Source organism: Mesoplodon densirostris, chromosome 17 (assembly GCF_025265405.1).
Source record: "Mesoplodon densirostris isolate mMesDen1 chromosome 17, mMesDen1 primary haplotype, whole genome shotgun sequence".
NCBI classification, from domain to species: Eukaryota; Metazoa; Chordata; class Mammalia; order Artiodactyla; family Ziphiidae; genus Mesoplodon; species Mesoplodon densirostris.
In genome coordinates, this window is record NC_082677.1 from 69,247,923 (window position 1) to 69,269,061 (window position 21,139).

General features: G+C 38.5%; 1 protein-coding gene and 1 pseudogene across 2 annotated transcripts in view; one reads left to right on the plus strand and one right to left on the minus strand.

Annotated features, from left to right (window-relative positions):
* FGF14 (fibroblast growth factor 14) overlaps positions 1-21,139 on the minus strand; it is a 581,132-nt gene that overhangs the window by 518,279 nt on the left and 41,714 nt on the right. The window lies entirely within an intron of this gene.
* LOC132477779 (small ribosomal subunit protein eS6-like) overlaps positions 7,542-21,139 on the plus strand; it is a 40,001-nt pseudogene continuing 26,403 nt past the window's right edge.

A 21,139-nucleotide genomic window follows, 5' to 3' on the forward strand; every position in this document is an offset into this window, starting at 1 on the left:
ACTTTTAGTTGAGTTATCTATATACCTATAGCTATATACCAGTCTATGCCATACATAATGTAAGTCTTCTCAATAAGGCCAGCCTTTTTTTTTTAACATCTTTATTGGAGTATAATTGCTTTACAATGGTGTGTTAGTTTCTGCTTTATAACAAAGTGAATCAGCTATGCATATACATATATCCCCATATCTCTTCTCTCTTGCGTCTCCCTCCCTCCCACCCTCCCTTTCCCACCCCTCTAGGTGGTCACAAAGCACTAAGCTGATCTCCCTGTGCTATGTGGCTGCTTCCCTCTAGCTATCTATTTTACATTTGGTAGTGTATATATGTCCATGCCACTCTCTCACTTTGTCCCAGCTTACCATTCCCCCTCCCCGTGTCCTCACATCCATTCCTTAGTAGGTCTGCGTCTTTATTCCCATCCTGCCCCTAGGTTCTTCATGACCACTTTTTTTTTTTAGATTCAATATATATGTGTTAGCATACAGTATTTGTTTTTCTCTTTCTGACTTACTTCACTCTGTATGACAGACTCTAGGTCCATCCACCTCACTACAAATAACTCAATTTCATTTCTTTTTATGGCTGAGTAATATTCTATTATATGTATGTGCCACATCTTCTTTATCCATTCACCTGTCAATGGACAGGTTGCTCCCATGTCCTGGCTACTGTAAATAGAGCTGCAGTGAACATTGTGGTACATGACTCTTTTTGAATTATGGTTTTCTCGGGGTATATGCCCAGTGGTGGGATTGCTGGGTCATATGGTAATTCTATTTTTAGTTTTTTAAGGAACCTCCATACTGTTCTCCATAGTAGGCCAGTCTTTTTTTAAGATTTAATCATTTTAGCAGACAGACACCAAACCTAATTCCCACCAAGAAATGAGATACAGCCAAAAATGTTAGTAGGAATAAGGAAGGCGCCTACTGAGGAGGACACCAGCGAGATTCACTTCAATTTACCCTTCAGAACCTAGAAAAGGCCTAGGAGTTGGATGTACAGGAAGAGTGTAAGGGAAGAGTATATTGGACTAAGAAGTTTGAAAATAAGAGAATATTTTGAAAGTCTCTATAAAGAGCATTAATTTTTCTGCATCCCCACCTCCAACGCACTTATTACATGATTACTCATCCCTCATTGCCATAGGAGTGTGAGGAAATATTCTACAGAGAAATTAAGCTTGAGAATATCAAGACTCAAGGACACCAGGGACAGTGGTGGGGGAGGGGTGAGAAAACACCGAGACACCCATCCCTCCTTCCCGCCAGCTCTAGGATGTCAACAGTTAGACTCATGCTACCTTCAAAGGAGACTGGGGAATCCTGTTCTAGAGAAACTGGGGGAAAATGTACTCAGACTGAATTTGGGGGTCCCCAGCCAAGAATGATCTGGCTGATCACAGAAAAGCTGATGAATGAACACACCCAACTTTCTCACAAAGCTTCTTATTGGTGTTTAAGCATGAACATGAGTAGAAAAGCAAGAATTACCAAACGCTTGAGAAAAGCCTCCAACTGAAAGATAGAGAATGAGACTGGAGAAAAAACAAAAGAAACAAAAATGGAAATTTCAAATAATTGACAATGATAGCATCATAGATCAAAGACATTGCATGCATGCATGAATTAAGAACAAAATGTCATACAAAGGATGATAAAAATACAAAAAAAGAGTTCTTTGAAATTAAAAGTATGTAAGTAGAAAATGTTTAAGTCCAATAAAAGAATTAGAAGATGCAAGCAAGAAAATATGTCCCAAAGAGGAACAAAACGACAAAGAAAGGGCTTATAAACAACACCAAAAATACTAGTTTAGAAAATCCATATGGTCCAAAATCTAACTAATAGGAGTTTCAGCAGGAAAGACCAAACAGTCTATATATAATTATCAAAGAAATAAAAGAACATTCCTCAAAACTGACTGATATGAGTGTCCAAATTGAAAAGTCCTTGAAAGTGTCAAGAAAAATCAATAAAGATCCACACCATATACTTAAAAATTCTAGGCAATGGAATGAGAGAGAAGGTTTCATACAAAGAATTAGGAAAAAGTGGTATTGGATTCTCAATATTAACATTGGAATCTAGAAGACAAGAAAGTGATGCCTTCAAAATTCTCATGAAAAATAATTTTCATCTAAAAGTCTGTAACTGGCAAAATTATCAGCACAGCATGAGCATAAAATAAAGACATTTTTAGACATGCAATGTCACACATTTCTCCTTTCTCAAGGAATCACCATGGTTAGGAGTGATATGAGATCTGTGAGATAGAGGGTCCCACATATAAAGAAATTAAGGACATTTCCAAAATGATAGCATGGACTACATAACTCATAGTACTCAAGAATAAAAAGGAACACACCATATGAAGTGTGTTGAGCATCTATCACAAATCATTTTTCATTTTTACTAGTTTGCTAGAAGGCAACTGGAGGTTATAGTGGAGGTTCATGACATACTGAATAAGTTAATGACACACTGAATAAGGAAGTTGTCTACTTGGATTAGGATAAAAGGTTAATAGATTTTCAAAGGCACTTTGATAAGTTCAGTTTACTTTAAAAAATAATAATAAAGTAATACTTAATATCTTCAGATTTTTGGCAGACGTACAAAAAATCAACCAAATTCGGTTTAACTGCAATTCTGTCCAATGAGGCATGGCTCTGAATTTCTTTTCAGTTGTATTGTTTTTACATTAAAATTGCTCCTACCCCCACCATTTTGTGCCATTTTGGCAAACCCCTGAGAGGGGAATCATGTAGTTTGGAATTGGAAGCAATTGTATTTCACATCAGAAAGTATTTTTCTTTAAGAGGAAAGCATAATAGTAACATATAGTTAAAGCCTTGATTCTCTTTCTAGTTAACATCCAGGATTACTAGCAATCCTTTGCCCTCTCATCCTTGCCCCAGTGCAAAACACACATACACACACACACACACTCCAAAGAAGGCTGTTAATCAGTCCTAGAAGGTCTGCAAAATATGTAAGCCTTTTACCGTGAATTCTTGTTATGCATCCCAAAGTATCTTTAGTTTACAATCAGAGATATTCTATTACCTAGTCAGTCCCTTTGTCTATGAATCGTTTCCTGATTCTGAAATAATAACTCACAACTATGATGAAAAGGAATACAGTAAAGTGTCCGACAAACCAACCTTAAAATCAATATATGGATCAAGAAGACAGTAATAAAGATGCAAAGGGCTTCTTATTGTAATAGCTAAAGTTCCTGCAAGAAGAAAAGGTAATCAATTAAATTACCATGATGAATGTACTTTTGTGGGCATTCAGAGTCCTTAATAAACTGGCAACCAGGTTTACTTCAAAAGAGTGACTCCCCCATATATCTGTAATAGTTTAGTCAATTGAGAAGTATTTATTAATTACCTACTATGTGCTCAGCACTGAATTAGATTCTGAGAATTTTTTTAAGTAAAATATGTGCTATTACTTAGCCTCATGTAATTACCGTAAGAAAACTAAATAAGCAAATAAGCACCAAGTAGAAACAGGAGTAAAGTTGAATAACCAATGAGGACCTTCACAGAGGACGTGCTGCTGGAGGGAAAATAAGGGGGAAAAGAAAGGCTCTCCAAGCCTGGGGGGGAAAAAAGACTTTTCTTTGTGAGAATTGTCAACCCAAATCATCATAATTAGAGAAACCACTTATCAATTATAAGTAGGCAGACAGTAAGCAAATATTAAAAACCACCTTGCCAGGGAGTACTACAGTTTCCATCTTAAGTGTGGGGATATTCATCCTCAAAGAATTTGAGCTGAGCTGCAGAGAATTAAGAAGTAACTGGGAGAGAAAGCACTAGGTACCGACCACTCCTTTAAAGAGCTGAGTGTCAAACAAGGGGAAAGGGTGTGGCAGAGAGTCAAGGGTTTCTGAAGAGGCAGACGTTAGGGAAGCGAGAGAGACAAGTAAGGGGTCAGGTCCTAAAGAAGGAGGATGGGAAGTAATCCAGGAGAAAGGTGGGTAGCTTTACAAAGAAGGCTCTTTTTTTTTCATGTGAGACTAGAGAAGAATAAGAGGATAATTCTTTTATTCATGCAAATAAAAAAGGAAGAAAAAGTATTCCATTATGAGGAGACAAATTTATGTTAGAGATCCTGTGTCATTCAAAATGACACAAAGTAAATGTAAAATATCCATATCCATTTATCCATCCACCATCCAACCAACACACCCATTCACTCATTCAGCAACCACCTTAAGGTGCAGACTGAATGTTTAGCACAATTGTAGGCTTTAAAGGATACGAAAAAATGTCAAGTTCCTTCCCTTAAAGTGCCCCTGATGTAGGTAGAATTAAAGGCTGTTCTTTCCCCCTCCTCCAACCCACGTACTGTCCCTATTATCAGCTCAAAGCAAGAAGGCTGACAAAGCTGCTATTTGAAATGTTTTCTGATTGAAAGGGCTACCTTCCTGCAAGGTTTCCAAGATAGGGCATTTTTCAAGAACTTTTTATGTCCTCTTACTATGAATAAAAGGCAGAAAGCTGACACAAAGCTATGGTATTACTTTTTCTTAACTTGAAATTGCAAAATGATTAAAGCCGCCTAGCAACAATAGTTGACCTATTAAGGAAGAATGCCAGTCAGGTGCCAGGCAGGGATTGGTGTGAAGATATATTTATAAAGGACTCCAAGACTACCTGCATTTTTCTTTGAGACTGTTTTCCCTCCCTAGCCTCTCTTATTAGCTTATCCGTAGCTCCACGAGGCCATCCGTGCTGACCCTGCTCAACATGGAGTCTTGCAAACCACAGGCAAGTAACAGGCACACTTGTTAACAGGAGTAACTATAATTTGAGATCTTCACTCACTAGTCAATGTTTCTGCTAATTCAAGTAGAAAATCAGCTTTTTTAAAAAAAAATCAGCTTTTTGGATACTTTTAGGGCATCACCTAAAAGTATATAGTCACTTTGATAAAGCCAGTACTTATAAGGCAGCTTTGTGCTTCAATCTCTTAGTTCATTGAGGATTAATTATTCATGTGGCAGTCTTCTACAAAGGGACAATGAAAACACCAATGGAAAGCAAGCTACACTGTAACCCCACGCCTGCTACCTCCTGAGTAGTCTGGAATGGTTTTCAGATCCAAAAGGCAGGGGAGGCATTTTGGAAATACTTTGCGTGGGGCTCAGTGCTTCTCTGAATTTGCCATGAAATCCTAGATAATCACTTAAGATTCTAGACTTCAGCTTTCTCCACTTCAAAAATAAAAGGAAGATAGACAAAATTAACTCAACGCTCTATGCCCCAGTGATGGTGTCTACTTCAGAACTTACTTTTATGCCTACAGACAACAGCAATGACTAATTCTATAACTACATATAATACCTAACATGATAATCTCTGACTTTATATAACTAAGATAACTCAGATGTAACAATAATCCAGCAGCCAAGATTAGTGACAGCTCAAGGAACAAAATAACACAGAATCACTCTAAATGGTTAGGAATCTAGCTAAAAATGGTGATGCCTTGCCTATGTTTGCTCCCCAGAAAATCCTAAACCCATCCAAAAACAGCAGTGGAGGGCAAAATGGATCAACGGGCACATTTTGGAAGACAAATTTCTACGGGGAACAAAGGTCAAAATTGAGCATTTTGCTGACTATGCTGGTTTTCTTAGCCTAAAGTATTTTCTTCTGTAGGAATCTGAGTAGTTGAGTAAGAGTTGAAATTATAAACCAAAGCTACTCAGCTCTAATGTTTTAAACTACAACATGAAAACAAAATCAGTAAGTATAATAATAACAGCTCAGGAAAACATCCCAAGCTGGAGACCATTTACGTTCAATACATCTCTCAGGTATGGGTGAATTCATAAATCTAGTCAACCAAGGGCCACACAGACATAATAAAAGCTTAGAGTCAAAGAGAGAAGAGTAATTGCATACACAAAACGTTAAGAGTGGCTTGAAAGGACAGTGGTGTAGTGGTAAATTATGGGTGCAAGAGAGGGGGTGATCAATTCCCCTGGGAGAATGGACCGAGAGTGTCCATTCCAGGCTGACAGGGATGGTTGCATTAAAATAAGAAACAGTCAATGGCTGAGGTGTTCTGCACCCTGGGAGTTGCTCCTTAGGGCTCAAGCATGGGTTTCAAGGGCAGTTATTTTCAAGACCTGCTTTCAGAGGAGCTAGTCTGCCAACCTAATGTGTTTAGATTCCACAACTAAAGGGCTTGCAACAGATGAACCACCTAATCAGGTGTGCCTTTAGAAAGATAACTGTACCAGCTGCATGAAGAATGGATTGGAGGGTGTGATATTAGACAGAGTCACACGCGAGAGTGTGGGCTTTCAAACTAAATTTAAGTGACCCCTTTCTACAAATTCTATGGGTCAAACCTTCTACTAAACATAGCTCTCACAAGTCTCATATTGCCTTTTTAGAAGCATAGCAGAATCTAAACCTATTTTGAAGGTTAATATGTTTTTTAATATCCTGTTAGACTTCCTTAGCTGGAAAAAGAAAAGCCACTTAAGGCTGACATTGAGATACACTCCTTGGGCGGCTGTTTGCTCACTCGAACCCAACCTTTATCTGACTGTAGTATTGAATATAACATCATTAAGCTTTTGCAGGGAAGAAATTCTAATAACCATATTCTCTGCCTTGTGTTTTTTGTACTCTGTCACAGAATGAATATGGAGTGCTTTTTAAGCTGATTATATAACTCACAGCAAGATCTGTTCCATTCTTAGTTATCAGTAAAATTATTAAGTTAGCAGCTGCAATCCACTTTTTTCTATTTCTACCAGAAAAGGAAAGAGATTCATCACTTACAAAATGATCCCCCATGAATAAGTTATCCTGTGGGTATAATATTTTAAAATTCCCTCATACCTATTAAAAACTAAATTTAATCAAATCACTTGGATGTCAGAATGTTTTAAAAAGATAGATATTGTCAAAATGCTACAATTTCTGATAAAGATTCCTCCAACCTCTTAGGGAACCTGAATGAAAATAGAACTGCTTCCTTAAAGAACCTTCCTAAATCCATTAGCCATTGAAATATAACACAGGTTGCTTCTGGATAAAAAATACTCATGTTTTGCCCACTTGGGCAAAACACTAATTAGATGTGTAACAATATAAACAATGGCTATCAATAGAGTAGCCATTTGAAAATTGTATTTTCAAAAATCACACTAAATTTCTTTCTGAATAGAATATGGTCTAAGGACATTTATTTATTCGTTGATTTAGATTTACTCTCCCATCCTATTTGGCACAGACAACCTGTCAGCTTAGCCCACTTGAACGACATTTGAGCAGTCACTACATGTTAGGTTCTGAGTGTGCTAAGAACTTATAGTAAAGAAGAGGCACATAAAGGGATAAATGTAACATTAAGAACCTTACAATGTCAAGTGCTAGGACGGCCACACATGAGCCCTTGCTGGAGGTTCAATGAAGGCTACTGGGAGAAGAGGAGCTAAAGTCTGCTACAGACATAAGAATCTTCCAGGTATAGAAAGGGGTGAAGGGCACTTTATTTAGATGGACTTATATTGCCTAAGACGCAAAGGCGTGAAGCAGCCCTGGTGCAGGGTAGGGAAAACTACTGGCCGCTTGGTATTCCTGCAACATGAGATATGCAGCGAGGAGCTCTGGGAGAGGAGGCTGTCAAAGCAGGTGAGGGCTGGATCCTGGATGTTCTTCTAGAACGTACTACTTGAGCCTGACTCACTCTCCTAGAATAGAACAAAAGGAAATTTTACTGAACTCTTAGATGAGGATCCTGCTAATAGAACCTCTGGTTTATGGTTTTAATTCTGCTAATAACTTGCTGCGATCTCCTGGGGAAAACCACTTAGCCTTTCTGTCTCTTCTCCTTTTTTTTTTTTTTTTTTTTTTTGGCGGTTCGCGGGCCTCTCACTGTTGTGGCCTCTCCTGTTGCGGAGCACAGGCTCTGGACGCGCAGGCTCAGTGGCCATGGCTCACAGGCCCAGCCGCTCCGCGGCATGTGGTATCCTCCCGGCCCGGGGCACGAACCTGTGTCCTCTGCATCGGCAGGCGGACTCTCAACCACCACGCCACCAGGGAAGCCTCTTCTCCTTTTTGAGAGATCCCCTACCAACTTACTGAGGTGCACTGAAGAACTAAAAAATGATACTGAAAGGCTGCTTTTGATAGAGGGGTGGGATAGGGAGGGTAGGAGGGAGAAACAAGAGGGAGGGGATATGGGGATGTATGTATACATATAGCTGATCCCCTTTGTTATACAGCAGAAACTAACACACCATTGTAAAGCAAGTATACTCCAATGAAGAAGTTAAAGGAAAAAAGAGTGCTTTTGAGAGCATAACCACAATATTATTTAAAAGTATTATGTTATTTTAATAATAATCATTATTATGCATAGAGTGAACCACCCCAGGTGAACAAGAAATGGTAAACATGTACGTTTCATAATATGCATAGGCAGCATTTATCTATATGCATTTTGCTATGATGACTTCTTTTAAATATGGCACTACTTCGGCATGTCCTTTCCTTTTCTTAACATAGAGTGTTGTGCCAAGAAAAAAATAATGAAGCAAATAAAGATCTCTCCATCCTCCAATTTATTTCTTTCTCCTTTCTTTCCTTTCTCCCTCTAAAGCATACCTTCCCTTCCCCCTAACTCTTTTTAAAGTAAAAAGCTGTAATGGATCTATCTTATATTTTTATGTTGGTATAGATGTGTTGCTACAGATTTTCCTTTTCCAGAGGTAGCTACATTTAAATCATATGTCCATAGCTCCTATATTATTAATAAAAATGTTAAAATTTCGAGGAGCGAGTATGAGTTCACTAAAACTTCATCAGACTAATCTAACCTTATTTACTTTTATGAAACTCTTACTGGAGAGGTAGATTATGAGAATGCTGAAAAGATAATAAATTATCCAATCAGGGCTTCTGACAGCATTTCTTTCTCCTTTCCTTGGGACCAGAGAGGGACATTGATCAGGAATACACCAATCTGTTGGATTGATTCAACACTCAATAGTCTTAGCCAAAGTCTCTTGATCAGTGGATTCACAGCCCTAGGGCGATGGCAGAGGGGGCACTACTGTAATGATAACAACAATGGGACGTGCAGTTCTCTACTACATTTACTGTGCTTAACACTTGCATCTATAAATCGGATTAAATGTTGTCCAATTATCAAATTTATATATGATGTACCGATCTAAGAGATGAAGATTGAAAAGTATTTTAAAATTATTCCAAAGCCTGAAATATTGGGTTGAAGTCAACAAGATAAAGTTCAACAAGTACAAAAATATAAAATCCAACTTTAGGATTCAAAAATTAAATTGTAGAATTGGGGGTACCTAATCTAAAGATGCTATCAATTGTCATATCCATAAAATAGAATGCTATATAGCTATATGAACTATGTAACTATTTTAAATGGTATATGTTATATAACTATATAACTGAAATTTGGAAAGGGTAAGTAACCTATCCAAGATCATACAGCTAAGTAAGTGGTAATGGGATGTAGAGCCCAGGTCCACCTGGATTCAAATCCTGGATTTTTAACTACTATACACATTACTTCCCAAGGCAGAATAGAACTATATTTACTGACATGAAGAGACATCATGATATATGACAGTGTACAGAGCCATAAAATATATATAAAATGAACATATGAGCTCATGATACACAAACATGCATATATATATACATATACACATACACATGTATATACTTATATCAATATAAACAGCTCATGGGAAAAGTCTTTAAGGTTATAAAATTTTAACACTGGATTTTTCTAGGTGACAGCATTATTTGGTGATTTTAAATTATTCTTTTTCATCTGAACTTTCTAGTTTTTTATAATGGTCATATATTGCTTTATTATTTAAGTGTATCACGCAAATAGCTGAAGCACTGCAGTGGTCAGATTTTTTGCATTTGTCAGCAGTGTGACTCAGGGGCTAAAATCACTAAAGCAGTCCTGATGCGTATTAGAGAAGGACCATGCTTGAATAGAGGAAAAGAACACTTCCATGTGTTTTGTGCTGATACCCAGAACATCCAAAAGTGGGTAGCCAGAATGGTAGGCGGTCTGGAGACCACATCCTATAAAGAAAAGCTAAAGAATTTAGCTCTGTCAGCAGAGCTTAGAGAACGAAAACAAAGAGGGTAAAAATGAAGGGGAGTCAGACAATCATGGACAGTCAAATGGGAAAGTTTAGAAGCAGGGTTCTTTTTGTTTTGTTTTGTTTTTAATGTTATTCCAGATAGCAGACACGATGAAGGGAACCACTAGTCATTAAGTATGGAGGTCCTACAGGCACCAGGCCCTATGGTTGACAGCATGGATTTACAGTGACCCCAAAAGTAGACACTGCCCTTAGAGAGCTCACAGATGAGAGTGTCATTCATCATATTATAATAATTAATTACACTGTGCACAGTGTCCTGAAGGAGAAGAACAGGTGCTCCAGGGTGGCTTGACCTGGGTGCCACGGAGGAGCTCTCTGAGGTCGTGAGGTGATCATGGGCAAGCTGACAGCTGAAGGGTGACCAGCAGTTGCCTAGGCAAGGAGGGGTTGAGCTCTGTAAAAGTGGGAGGCAGCTTTAGAGCAGGTGCACGGGTGGGAGCGAGCAGGGCCTGTCGCAGAAATCAAGTGAAGGCCTCTCTCACTGCTGCTTAAGGAGCCAACGGTTCTAACAGTTTCTAACAGTGCGAGAATCCAAATCTCCCCCTGCCGTGAAGCACACCTAAAACGAGCGTATTTTAAGATCCAGAGTGACAGAATTGTCACCTTATGATGATTCACTGGGGTCAGCTAGGTAAGTAGAATCAGGACCAGGAAACCAGGTGGTGTTAGAGGCAACAGTCTACTCTGACCCCAAGTTGGAGTAAGATGGGAGGGTAGCAGAATATGCCACCCCAAAATATGCCGGGTTCCTTTATTGACTATTTTGAGCTGTAGGCACTTCAAAAGCCACAAATGCAGAGAGCAGTTTTCTCTGAACTCCCCTTATCTGTTTAAAGACAGATTTTCCAAAAGGAACTCAATTGTCCTAAGTCCCCTCCCCTGGAATTTCACCAACCAGAGAGGACTGACTCGTCACAGGAGAGGAGACCAGAGGTTGACACTACACTCAGCCAGACTTTGTTACATTGTCACACCTCCACAGATTCTTCTTAGGACGCTTTCATCTTTCCTGAAAACCATTTAGTCTCTCCCTTCTCCCCTTTCCCTTATTAAGATGGTATTTAAGTCTGGATTCTGATCCACCTCTGGGAGTTACTCATTTTTCCCTGGGTATCTCCCATGTACACATAAGATATACATGTTAATAGGCTTGTTAATTGTTCTCTTGTTAGTTTCTTTTATTACAGGGGTCTCAGCTAAGAACTCAGAAGGGAAGAGGAAAATAATTTTTCCTCTCCTACAGGATCGTGTGATTCTGCTTCTTGTGGACAGGGAGTTTGTTATCAACATGCCGCAAAGGGAATGCATCTGTAAAAATATAAACAGTGATGGTCTCCTGAGAGCCAATCTATATCTATTTAAAAATACAAGGCATTTTAATGACTAAGAAAGGACAGGATACAGCGATATCTCTAAGAATGCATATGGCCCTAAGTAATCTTTCCTGGGTAATAAAATGCAGTCTGATAGGGACATCTCAAGAGGATGTGTGAGTGGGCAGGAAATTCACAGATAAGCTTTGATGTGGGCAGGTGTAAAATTACACATTTATGCAAAATAATTCAAATGTCCCTTGTAGAAAGATGAGTTCCAAGAAATCACTTGCAGCTTAGAAAAGGATCTAAAAGTCAGATATTTCCTTAAAATGTGTTACTACAGTCAAAATAGCATATCAAATGCTGAGTGACCCCAGATTTTGGACAACTGTGGTGTATGTCTGTAACCCATCCTTATGGCACAGATGTCCTGAAAGATGGGCAACCCTAGGAGATGGTACAGGATGTAGAATGAGGGAAACTGAGTCTCACAGGGTTTGAAGCAAAGAAAAAAACATGCCCAGAGAGAGAAGAAAAGAGGAGGCATTTTCCCTTCATCCCTCAGTGCAGAATGTGAATTAAGGAAGACAATTAAGAACCAAGGGAAGTAAACAACGCAAGGATTAAATAGAAAGAGCAAATTGTGAACAAGAAAACCTGAAGGTAGCAAGCCTGAGCATGAAGAAAATCACAAAGGTAATCAAGAAAATTCTAACCCTAGATAATGGCAACGGTAGTTTACTCTAGAAAACTGTTTCTCAAAATGTGGTCTCTGTGATGCAACAGCATCCTCCGGGAATGAGTTAGAAATGTAAAACCTCTCTCAGGCCCTCAGATCTATTGAACTAGCAACTCTGGGGGCCCAATTATCTGTAATTTAATAAACCCTCCAGGTGATTCTGTTGCACACTCAGATTTGGGAACCACTACATCTGGGAGCTAAGAGCCATGAAGACACCGTAAAACTTAAGGAGACGCCCCCCCCCACCAGCTCTGGGTAGTTACCTGGGAAGTTGCGTTTGTAGGTGGCCTCACCAGTCAAAGGGGCTTTGACATTCCTTTAGCAAAAAGGTACTTCTTCCTCAGCAATCTCCTCTTAACTGCAACCTTGAACACAGGCTGCTATCCTAATTCAGTGCTTCCCACAGGCATTATCTAGACCAGTGGTTCTCAACTTGGGCTATTTTGCCTCTCAGGGAACATATGGTAAAGTGAGGGGCAATTGTGGTTGTCAAAACTGGGGAAATAGGGGGTTCCCTGGTAGCCCAGTGGTTAGGATTCGGCACTGTCACTGTGGAGGCCAGGGTCGGGGAACCATCCCACGTGCCATGTGGTGCAGCCAAAATACAGAAGAAAAATTTTTTTAAAAAACTGGGAAAATGGAGTGGTTCTACCATCATCTACTGGGTAAAGACCAGGGCTGCTGCTAAACATGCAGCAATGCACAGGACAGCCACCGCAAGGAAGAACTGTCCAGCCCAAAATGTCATTAGAGCTGCTGCTGAGAAACTCTGATGTTGATCAGAGGCCCTGGGAACTAAATTCACACCAACATCATCTATTTGCTCTTCCATTCCCCCAAGTTAGTTCCACCAAAGCTTGTGAAATCCTGGTCCACTGATATAGTCAATTCTCCCTTTATACACAAACTTTTCCATTATCTGCCTTCCATCCCCTCATCTTAATTATACATGGCTTTTCTCAGGCAACACAACCCTCTCAGCTGCACCCTCCATGTCAATATTCATTCTACCATTTAAAAATCCCCAAAGAGAATTGATGTCCTGTTTTCAGCACTTCGTCTTTTCTGACTTGAACATGGTGAATAAAAACAGAAAGATAGTTGCCATAATAAACTATAAGTAAACAATAAGTTACAGTCTGATTTTCAACTACAGGGAGGGTCGGCACCCCAACCCCTGTGTTGTTCAAGGGTCAAACTGTATACACACGTGCATATCCAACACTGGAATCCAGTAATTTAATTTGACAATTAAAAATAACTATGGAATACCCATAGGGTTCTACAGAAAATAACAGGATTAGACGACTCACAGATGAAAATATGGGGGAAATTTTAACTACTAAGGAAACAAGTCGTTTTAATAGCTCATAAACATTATCTACATTTACTCATACATTAGGACAAGTCCATCATTAGCTGTCAGTGATCACATAATCTAGGTCTCCTTTTAAGATACAGGTAAGTAAAAGGACATTGCATCTTTAGAAATACGAGTTTTCCTCTCCAAATATTCTCCCTTATAATTGATTGCTCTAATTCCCACCTCCTTCCCACTGCCTTTTTCTATTTCTCCTGTCCTTGAAAAAAGGTGTCTTGAACCGGAAGAGTTTGGATTTACTTTCCTCCTCCTCCACATGAAAGTATCATCCAAATTCTGAAGTGTCTTGTCTAAAATAATTATAATTCAATGTCCAGTTCACAAGGAATCAAAAACCATTATATCTAAAAATAAAAGCAATATACCTGGTAAGAAGGTATTCTTAACTCATATGAAAAAATATGAGACAGCCCATGAAAGCATGAGCAATAATACATTTAGGTTACTAATAAAGTGCTTCTTTTTCTGTCTATGTACTCTTTCTCAATCTCTTTTGCTGGCTCTCCTTCACCATCCAGGTGTTCACTACTGGTGTTATTTAGGGTTCCGTGTATGGCTCCCTTATCTTCTCATCTAAAGTACTTTCCCTGGTGGTCTTGTCAACACCCATGGCTTCAAAAACCAGCTAAATACCAGGATCACTCCCAATGCTGAACTCCCAGCCTAGGAATCAACGAGTCATGGATCCTGTCATACTTCATTGTTTACTACTGAAAAAAATCCGACTGTAAGTGGCCCTGCACAGTTCAAACCCATGTTGTTCTAGGGTCAACTGTATACACCACTGGCTGGAAGCTGAGAGTTTTGACATAGTGGGGATGCTTGCTTAAGGCCAATTTAAAGAGCCCCTCTTGTGTGAGACAGAATGTGTGACATCCTAGTACCTGAATTAACACAAACTGCACATCCTCCCAAATTTAGACAAATCTGAGTGTTCTATAGAAGGAATAGAACTTTAAGTAGGTCTACTCTCTAATGTTACAAAATCATTATTTATTTTTTAAAATGTTTTACAACTTTATTGGAGTATAATTGCTTCCCAATGGTGTGTTAGTTTCTGCTTTATAACAAAGTGAATCAGTTATACATATACATCTGTTCCCATATCCCTTCCCTCACAAAATCATTATTTATTGACAGTATGTTCTCCATTGTAGTTTGTCTTCAGCATCTGAAAACTTTGTGCAGTACCCTTTAAATAAAATGTGAATATATTTATAACTCTTCCTTAAAATTAATTTTATAAAAAATTACAGAAAACACTCATACCAATTCAACAAAATGCAATAATAAGTTATCCTAAGACTAATTCAGTTCTTAGGGGTTTTTTTTTTGGTTTTTTTTTTTAGTCCTTAGATTTTTGCTCCATCTCATTCCACTCTGCAGAGAGAGCAGGTAACAGTTGAGTTAGCACAATGTTCCCATCCCTCACAGACATCAATTTTATTGCCACGTAGAAGTCACTTGCTCAGGATTATTATTTTTGGAACTTTTCACAAAACAGTTTTAGCCCCTGAAGTGAGGTCATAACAGATTTTTAAGTAGAGGACTGGAGAAGAAGAAAATGATGAACATTTCAACAAAGAAAGGAGACTCTAATGAGTCCTTGCTGGGAAGCAATTGAAATGCATTACCGTTCTCAGATGAAGGTAAAACCAGACCCAGAAATACACCTCTTCCTTAATACAACCCTGCTACTTACTACTAGTGAAACATTTTTAGACCCAACCATGCAACTTTCAACAAGACTGAAGAGCTCCTTCCAGGACAGGAATAACTGAAGCAGTTACACATATACCTAGATCTTCAGGTTTGAAACCCTTGTATTTGCCTGATCTTTAAAAACACAGTATTCAGAAAGCTAATACCAACATCTCGCCTGACAAACGTAAACTGAGCATTAATGAGTCAGCCAAACATGGAGAGTTCCTTAAGCTTCCACTCCACAGAGTTGTGTGTCACATAAAATGCATCATTATTAATGAGAAACCTTGAAAATCTGCTAGAAAAAATATCCAAGAGGCAAGAAACACATTAGACTCAACACCTGAAGGCAAGATGATGTCCCTTTACCCTGAATATCCCACGTTCCACTGTCTGCTGATGCACTGAATCACACAATTGGGACACAACTCAATTTCCAATAGTAGGGGATTGGTTACATAAATAATTTTATTACTTTAAATGATACTTATTTTATTTACATTAAATAGATTCACGTAACGGGACATACGGCAAATATTTTTTTTAAATGAACCAATTCTCAATATACTGACATGGATTTCTGAAATCGAAAGAATTATAATTTATTAAGTGAAAAAAGAAAATGTCAGAACAATATGTATGTAAAGTATGATTTTATTCTATAAAATGCAAATCTGTATATATTCATTATAAACTATATATAAACACAGAAGGAGATTCATTTCTGTGAATACCTGTTAAATGTCTGGAAAGTTCTATTTCACACTGTTAAAAATTACTACCTCTAAAGTGGTAGAGAAAACCAAAAGACATAGACAGGCTGAATGGACACAAAAACAAAACCTGTATATATGCTGTCTACAAGAGACCCACTTCAGACCTAGAGACACATACAGACTGAAAGTGAGGGGATGGAAAAAGATATTCCATGCAAATGGAAATCAAAAGAAAGCTGGAGTAGCAATTCTCATATCAGACAAAATAGACTTTAAAACAAAGATTATTACAAGAGATAAAGCAGGACACTACATAATGATCAAGGGATCAATCCAAGAAGAAGATATAACAAATGTAAATATTTATGCACCCAACATAGGAGCACCTCAATACATAAGGCAAATACTAACAGCCATAAAAGGGGAAATCAACAGTAACACAATCATAGTAGGGGAATTTAACACCCCACTTTCACCAAAGGACAGATCATCCAAAATGAAAATAAATAAGGAAACACAAGCTTTAAATGATACATTAAACAAGATGGACTTAATTGATATTTATAGGACATTCCATCCAAGAACAACAGAATACACATTCTTCTCAAGTGCTCAGGGAGCATTCTGCAGGATAGATCATATCTTGGGTTACAAATCAAGCCTTGGTAAATTTAAGAAAATTGAAATCATATCAAGTATCTTTTCTGACCACGACGCTATGAGACTAGATATCAATTACAGGAAAAAATCTGTAAGAAATACAAACACATGGAGGCTAAACAACACACTACTTAATAACCAAGAGATCACTGAAGAAATCAAAGTGGAAATCAAAAAATACCTAGAAACAAATGACAATGAAAACACAATGACCCAAAACCTATGGGATGCAGCAAAAGCAGTTCTAAGAGGGAGTTTATAGCAATACAATCCTACCTTAAGAAACAAGAAACATCTCAAATAAACAATCTAATCTTACACCTAAAGCAATTAGAGAAAGAAGAACAAAAAAACCCCAAAGTTAGCAGAAGGAAAGAAATCATAAAGATCAGATCAGAAATAAATGAAAAAGAAATGAAGGAAACGATAGCAAAGATCAATAAAACTAAAAGCTGGTTCTTTGAGAAGATAAATAAAATTGATAAACCATTAGCCAGACTTATCAAGAAAAAAAGGGAGAAGATTCAAATCAATAGAATTAGAAATGAAAAAGGAGAAGTAACAACTGACACTGCAGAAATACAAAGGATCATGAGAGATTACTACAAGCAACTCTATGCCAATAAAATGGACAACCTGGAAGAAATGGGCAACTTCTTAGAAATGCACAACCTTCTGAGACTGAACCAGGAAGAAATAGAAAATATAAACAGACCAATCACAAGCACTGAAATGGAAACTGTGATTTAAAATCTTCCAACAAACAAAAGCCCAGGACCAGATGGCTTCACAGGCAAATTCTATCAAACATTTAGAGAAGAGCTAACACCTATCCTTCTCAAACTCTTCCAAAATATAGCAGAGGGAGGAACACTCCCAAACTCATTCTATGAGGCCACCATCACTCTGCTACCAAAACCAGACAAAGATGTCACAAAGAAAGAAAACTACAGGCCAATATCACTGATGAACACACATGTAAAAAGCCTCAACAAAATGCTAGCAAACAGAATCCAACAGCACATTAAAAGGATCATACACTATGATCAAATGGGATTTATCCTAGGAATGCATGGATTCTTCAATATATGCAAATCAATCAACATGACACACCACATTAAAAAACTGAAGGAGAAAAACCATATGATCATCTCAATAGATGCAGAGAGTGCTTTTGACAAAATTCAATACCCATTTATGATAAAAACCCTCCAGAAAGTAGGCATAGAGGGAACCTTCCTGAACATAATAAAGGCCATATATGACAAACCCACAGCCAACATCATCCTCAATGGTGAAAACCTGAAACCATCTCCACTAAGATCAGGAACAAGACAAGGTTGCCCACTCTCACCACTATTATTCAACATAGTTTTGGAAGTTTTAGCCACAGCAATCAGAGAAGAAAAAGAAATAAAAGGAATCCAAATCGGAAAAGAAGAAGTAAAGCTGTCACTGTTTGCAGATGACATGATACTATACATAGAGAATCCTAAAGATGCTACCAGAAAACTACTAGAGCTAATCAATGAATTTGGTAAAGTAGCAGGATACAAAATTAGTGCACAGAAATCTCTTGCATTCCTATACACTAATGATGAAAAATCTGAAAGTAAAATTAAGAAAACTCTCCCATTTACTATTGCAACAAAAAGAATAAAATATCTAGGAATAAACCTACCTATGGTTACAAAAGACCTGTATGCAGAAAACTATAAGACACTGATGAAGGAAATCAAAGATGATACAAATAGATGGAGAGATATACCATGTTCTTGGATTGGAAGAATCAATATTGTGAAAATGACTCTACTACCCAAAGCAATCTACAGATTCAGTGCAATCCCTATCAAACTACCACTGGCATTTTTCACAGAACTAGAACAAAATATTTCACCATTTGTATGGAAACACAAAAGACCCCGAATAGCCAAAGCAATCTTGAGAAAGAAAAACGGAGTTGGAGGAATCAGGCTCCCTGACTTCAGACTATACTACAAAGCTACAGTAATCAAGACAGTATGGTACTGGCACAGAAACAGAAATATAGATAAATGGAACAGGATAGAAAGCCCAGAGATAAACCAACACACATATCGTCACCTTATCTTTGATAAAGGAGGCAAGAATATACAGTGGAGAAAAGACAGTCTCTTCAATAAGTGGTGCTGTGAAAACTGGACAACTACATGTAAAAGAATGAAATTAGAACACTCTCTAACAGCATACACAAAAATAAACTCCAAATGGATTAAAGACCTAAATGTAAGGCCAGACACCATCAAACTCTTAGAGGAAAACATAGGCAGAACACTCTATGACATAAATCACAGCAAGATCCTTTATGACTCACCTCTTAGAGAAATGGAAATAAAAACAAAAATAAACAAATGGGACCTAATGAAACTTCAAAGCTTTTGCACAGCAAAGGAAACCATAAACAAGACCAAAAGACAACCCTCAGAATGGGAGAAAATATTTGCAAATGAAGCAACTGACAAAGGGTTAATCTCCAAAACATACAAGCAACTCATGCAGCTCAATATCAAAAACAAAAAAAAAACCCAATCCAAAAATGGGCAGAAGACCTAAATAGACATTTCTCCAAAGAAGATATACAGATTGCCCACAAACACATGAAAGAATGCTCAACATCATTAATCATTAGAGAAATGCAAATCAAAACTACAATGAGATATCATCTCACACCAGTCAGAATGGCCATCATCAAAAAATATAAAAACAACAAATGCTGGAGAGGGTGTGAAGAAAAGGGAACCCTTTTGCACTGTTGGTGGGAATGTAAATTGATACAGCCACTACGGAGAACAGTATGGAGGTCCCTTAAAAAACTAAAAATAGAACTACCATATGACCCAGCAATCCCACTACTGGGCATATACCCTGAGAAAACCATAATTCAAAAAGAGTCATGTACCAAAATGTTCATTGCAGCTCTATTTACAACAGCCAGGACATGGAAGCAACCTAAAGTGTCCATCAACAGATGAATGGATAAAGAAGACGTGGCACATATATACAGTGGAATATTACTCAGCCATAAAAAGTAAGGAAACTGAGTTATTTGTAGTGAGGTGGATGGACCTAGAGTCTGTCATACAGAGTGAAGTAAGTCAGAAAGAGAAAAACAAATACCGTATGCTAACACATATATATGGAATCTAAAAAAAACAAAAGAAAAAAAAATGGTCAGAAGAACCTAGGGGCAAGATGGGAATAAAGATGGAGACCTACTAGAGAATGGACTTGAGGAAACGGGGAGGGAGAAGGGTAAGCTGGGATGAAGTGAGAGAGTGGCATGGACATATATACACTACCGAATGTAAAATAGATAGCTAGTGGGAAGCAGCCGCATAGCACAGGGAGATCAGCTCGGTGCTTTGTCACCACCTAGAGGGGTGGCATATGGAGGGTGGGAGGGAGACGCAAGTGGGAGGGGATATGGGGATATATGTGTACGTATAGCTGATTCACTTTGTTATATAGCAGAAACTAACACAACAATGTAAAGCAATTATACTCCAATAAAGATGTTAATAAATAAATAAATAGATAGATAGATAGATAGATAGATAGATAAAGTGGTAGAGAAGCAAGGACCAATGTTCACTTTACATAAAACCTGAGCTGTTTCATTTTAACAAGCTTGAACTACTTTCATTATAATGTTTTTTAAAAAATAATTGTCCTAGGGCTTCCCTGGTGGAGCAGTGGTTGAGAGTCCGCCTGCCGATGCAGGGGGCACGGGTTTGTGCCCCGGTCTGGGAAGATCCCACATGCTGCGGAACGGCTGGGCCCGTGAGCCATGGCCGCTGAGCCTGCGCGTCCGGAGCCTGTGCTCCGCAACGGGAGAGGCCACAACAGTGAGAGGCCCGCGTACCACAAAAAAATAAATAAATAAATAAGTGTCCCAACTCTTCATCAGGGTCGCTCCCTCACACACCATGGAGGCCTCCAGAGCATAGCACACCACGTGCATCGTGTTTATGGACACGTCGTTCACAGTGTACCTGGCAGATCCCCTCCAGAAAGGGAGGAGATGCAGCTGCACACACACCCCAGAGCTTTCTGAACTGGGGGCGCAGAGGTTACTGAGAGGGCCACTGCCTGTACGAGGGCACTGGCAACACGGTATGCAGAAGGCCCCTGAGAGCAAAGCCAAGGTCCAGAGATAAAAGAATACACTGTTTAATTCTGGAATTCTTACCCTCCCTTAAAGAAGGCAACTCAAGGCAACAGTTAAAACAGCCTGCTCTACAGACTGCCTAAATCTGAATCCTGAGGCCGTCCGTTATCAGCTAGAGAACTTTGAGCAAATTGCTTCTCTGTGCCTTATTTCTCAGCCTGTAAGTTGCAGATATTAATATGGAGATTGTGAGGTTTAAGTGA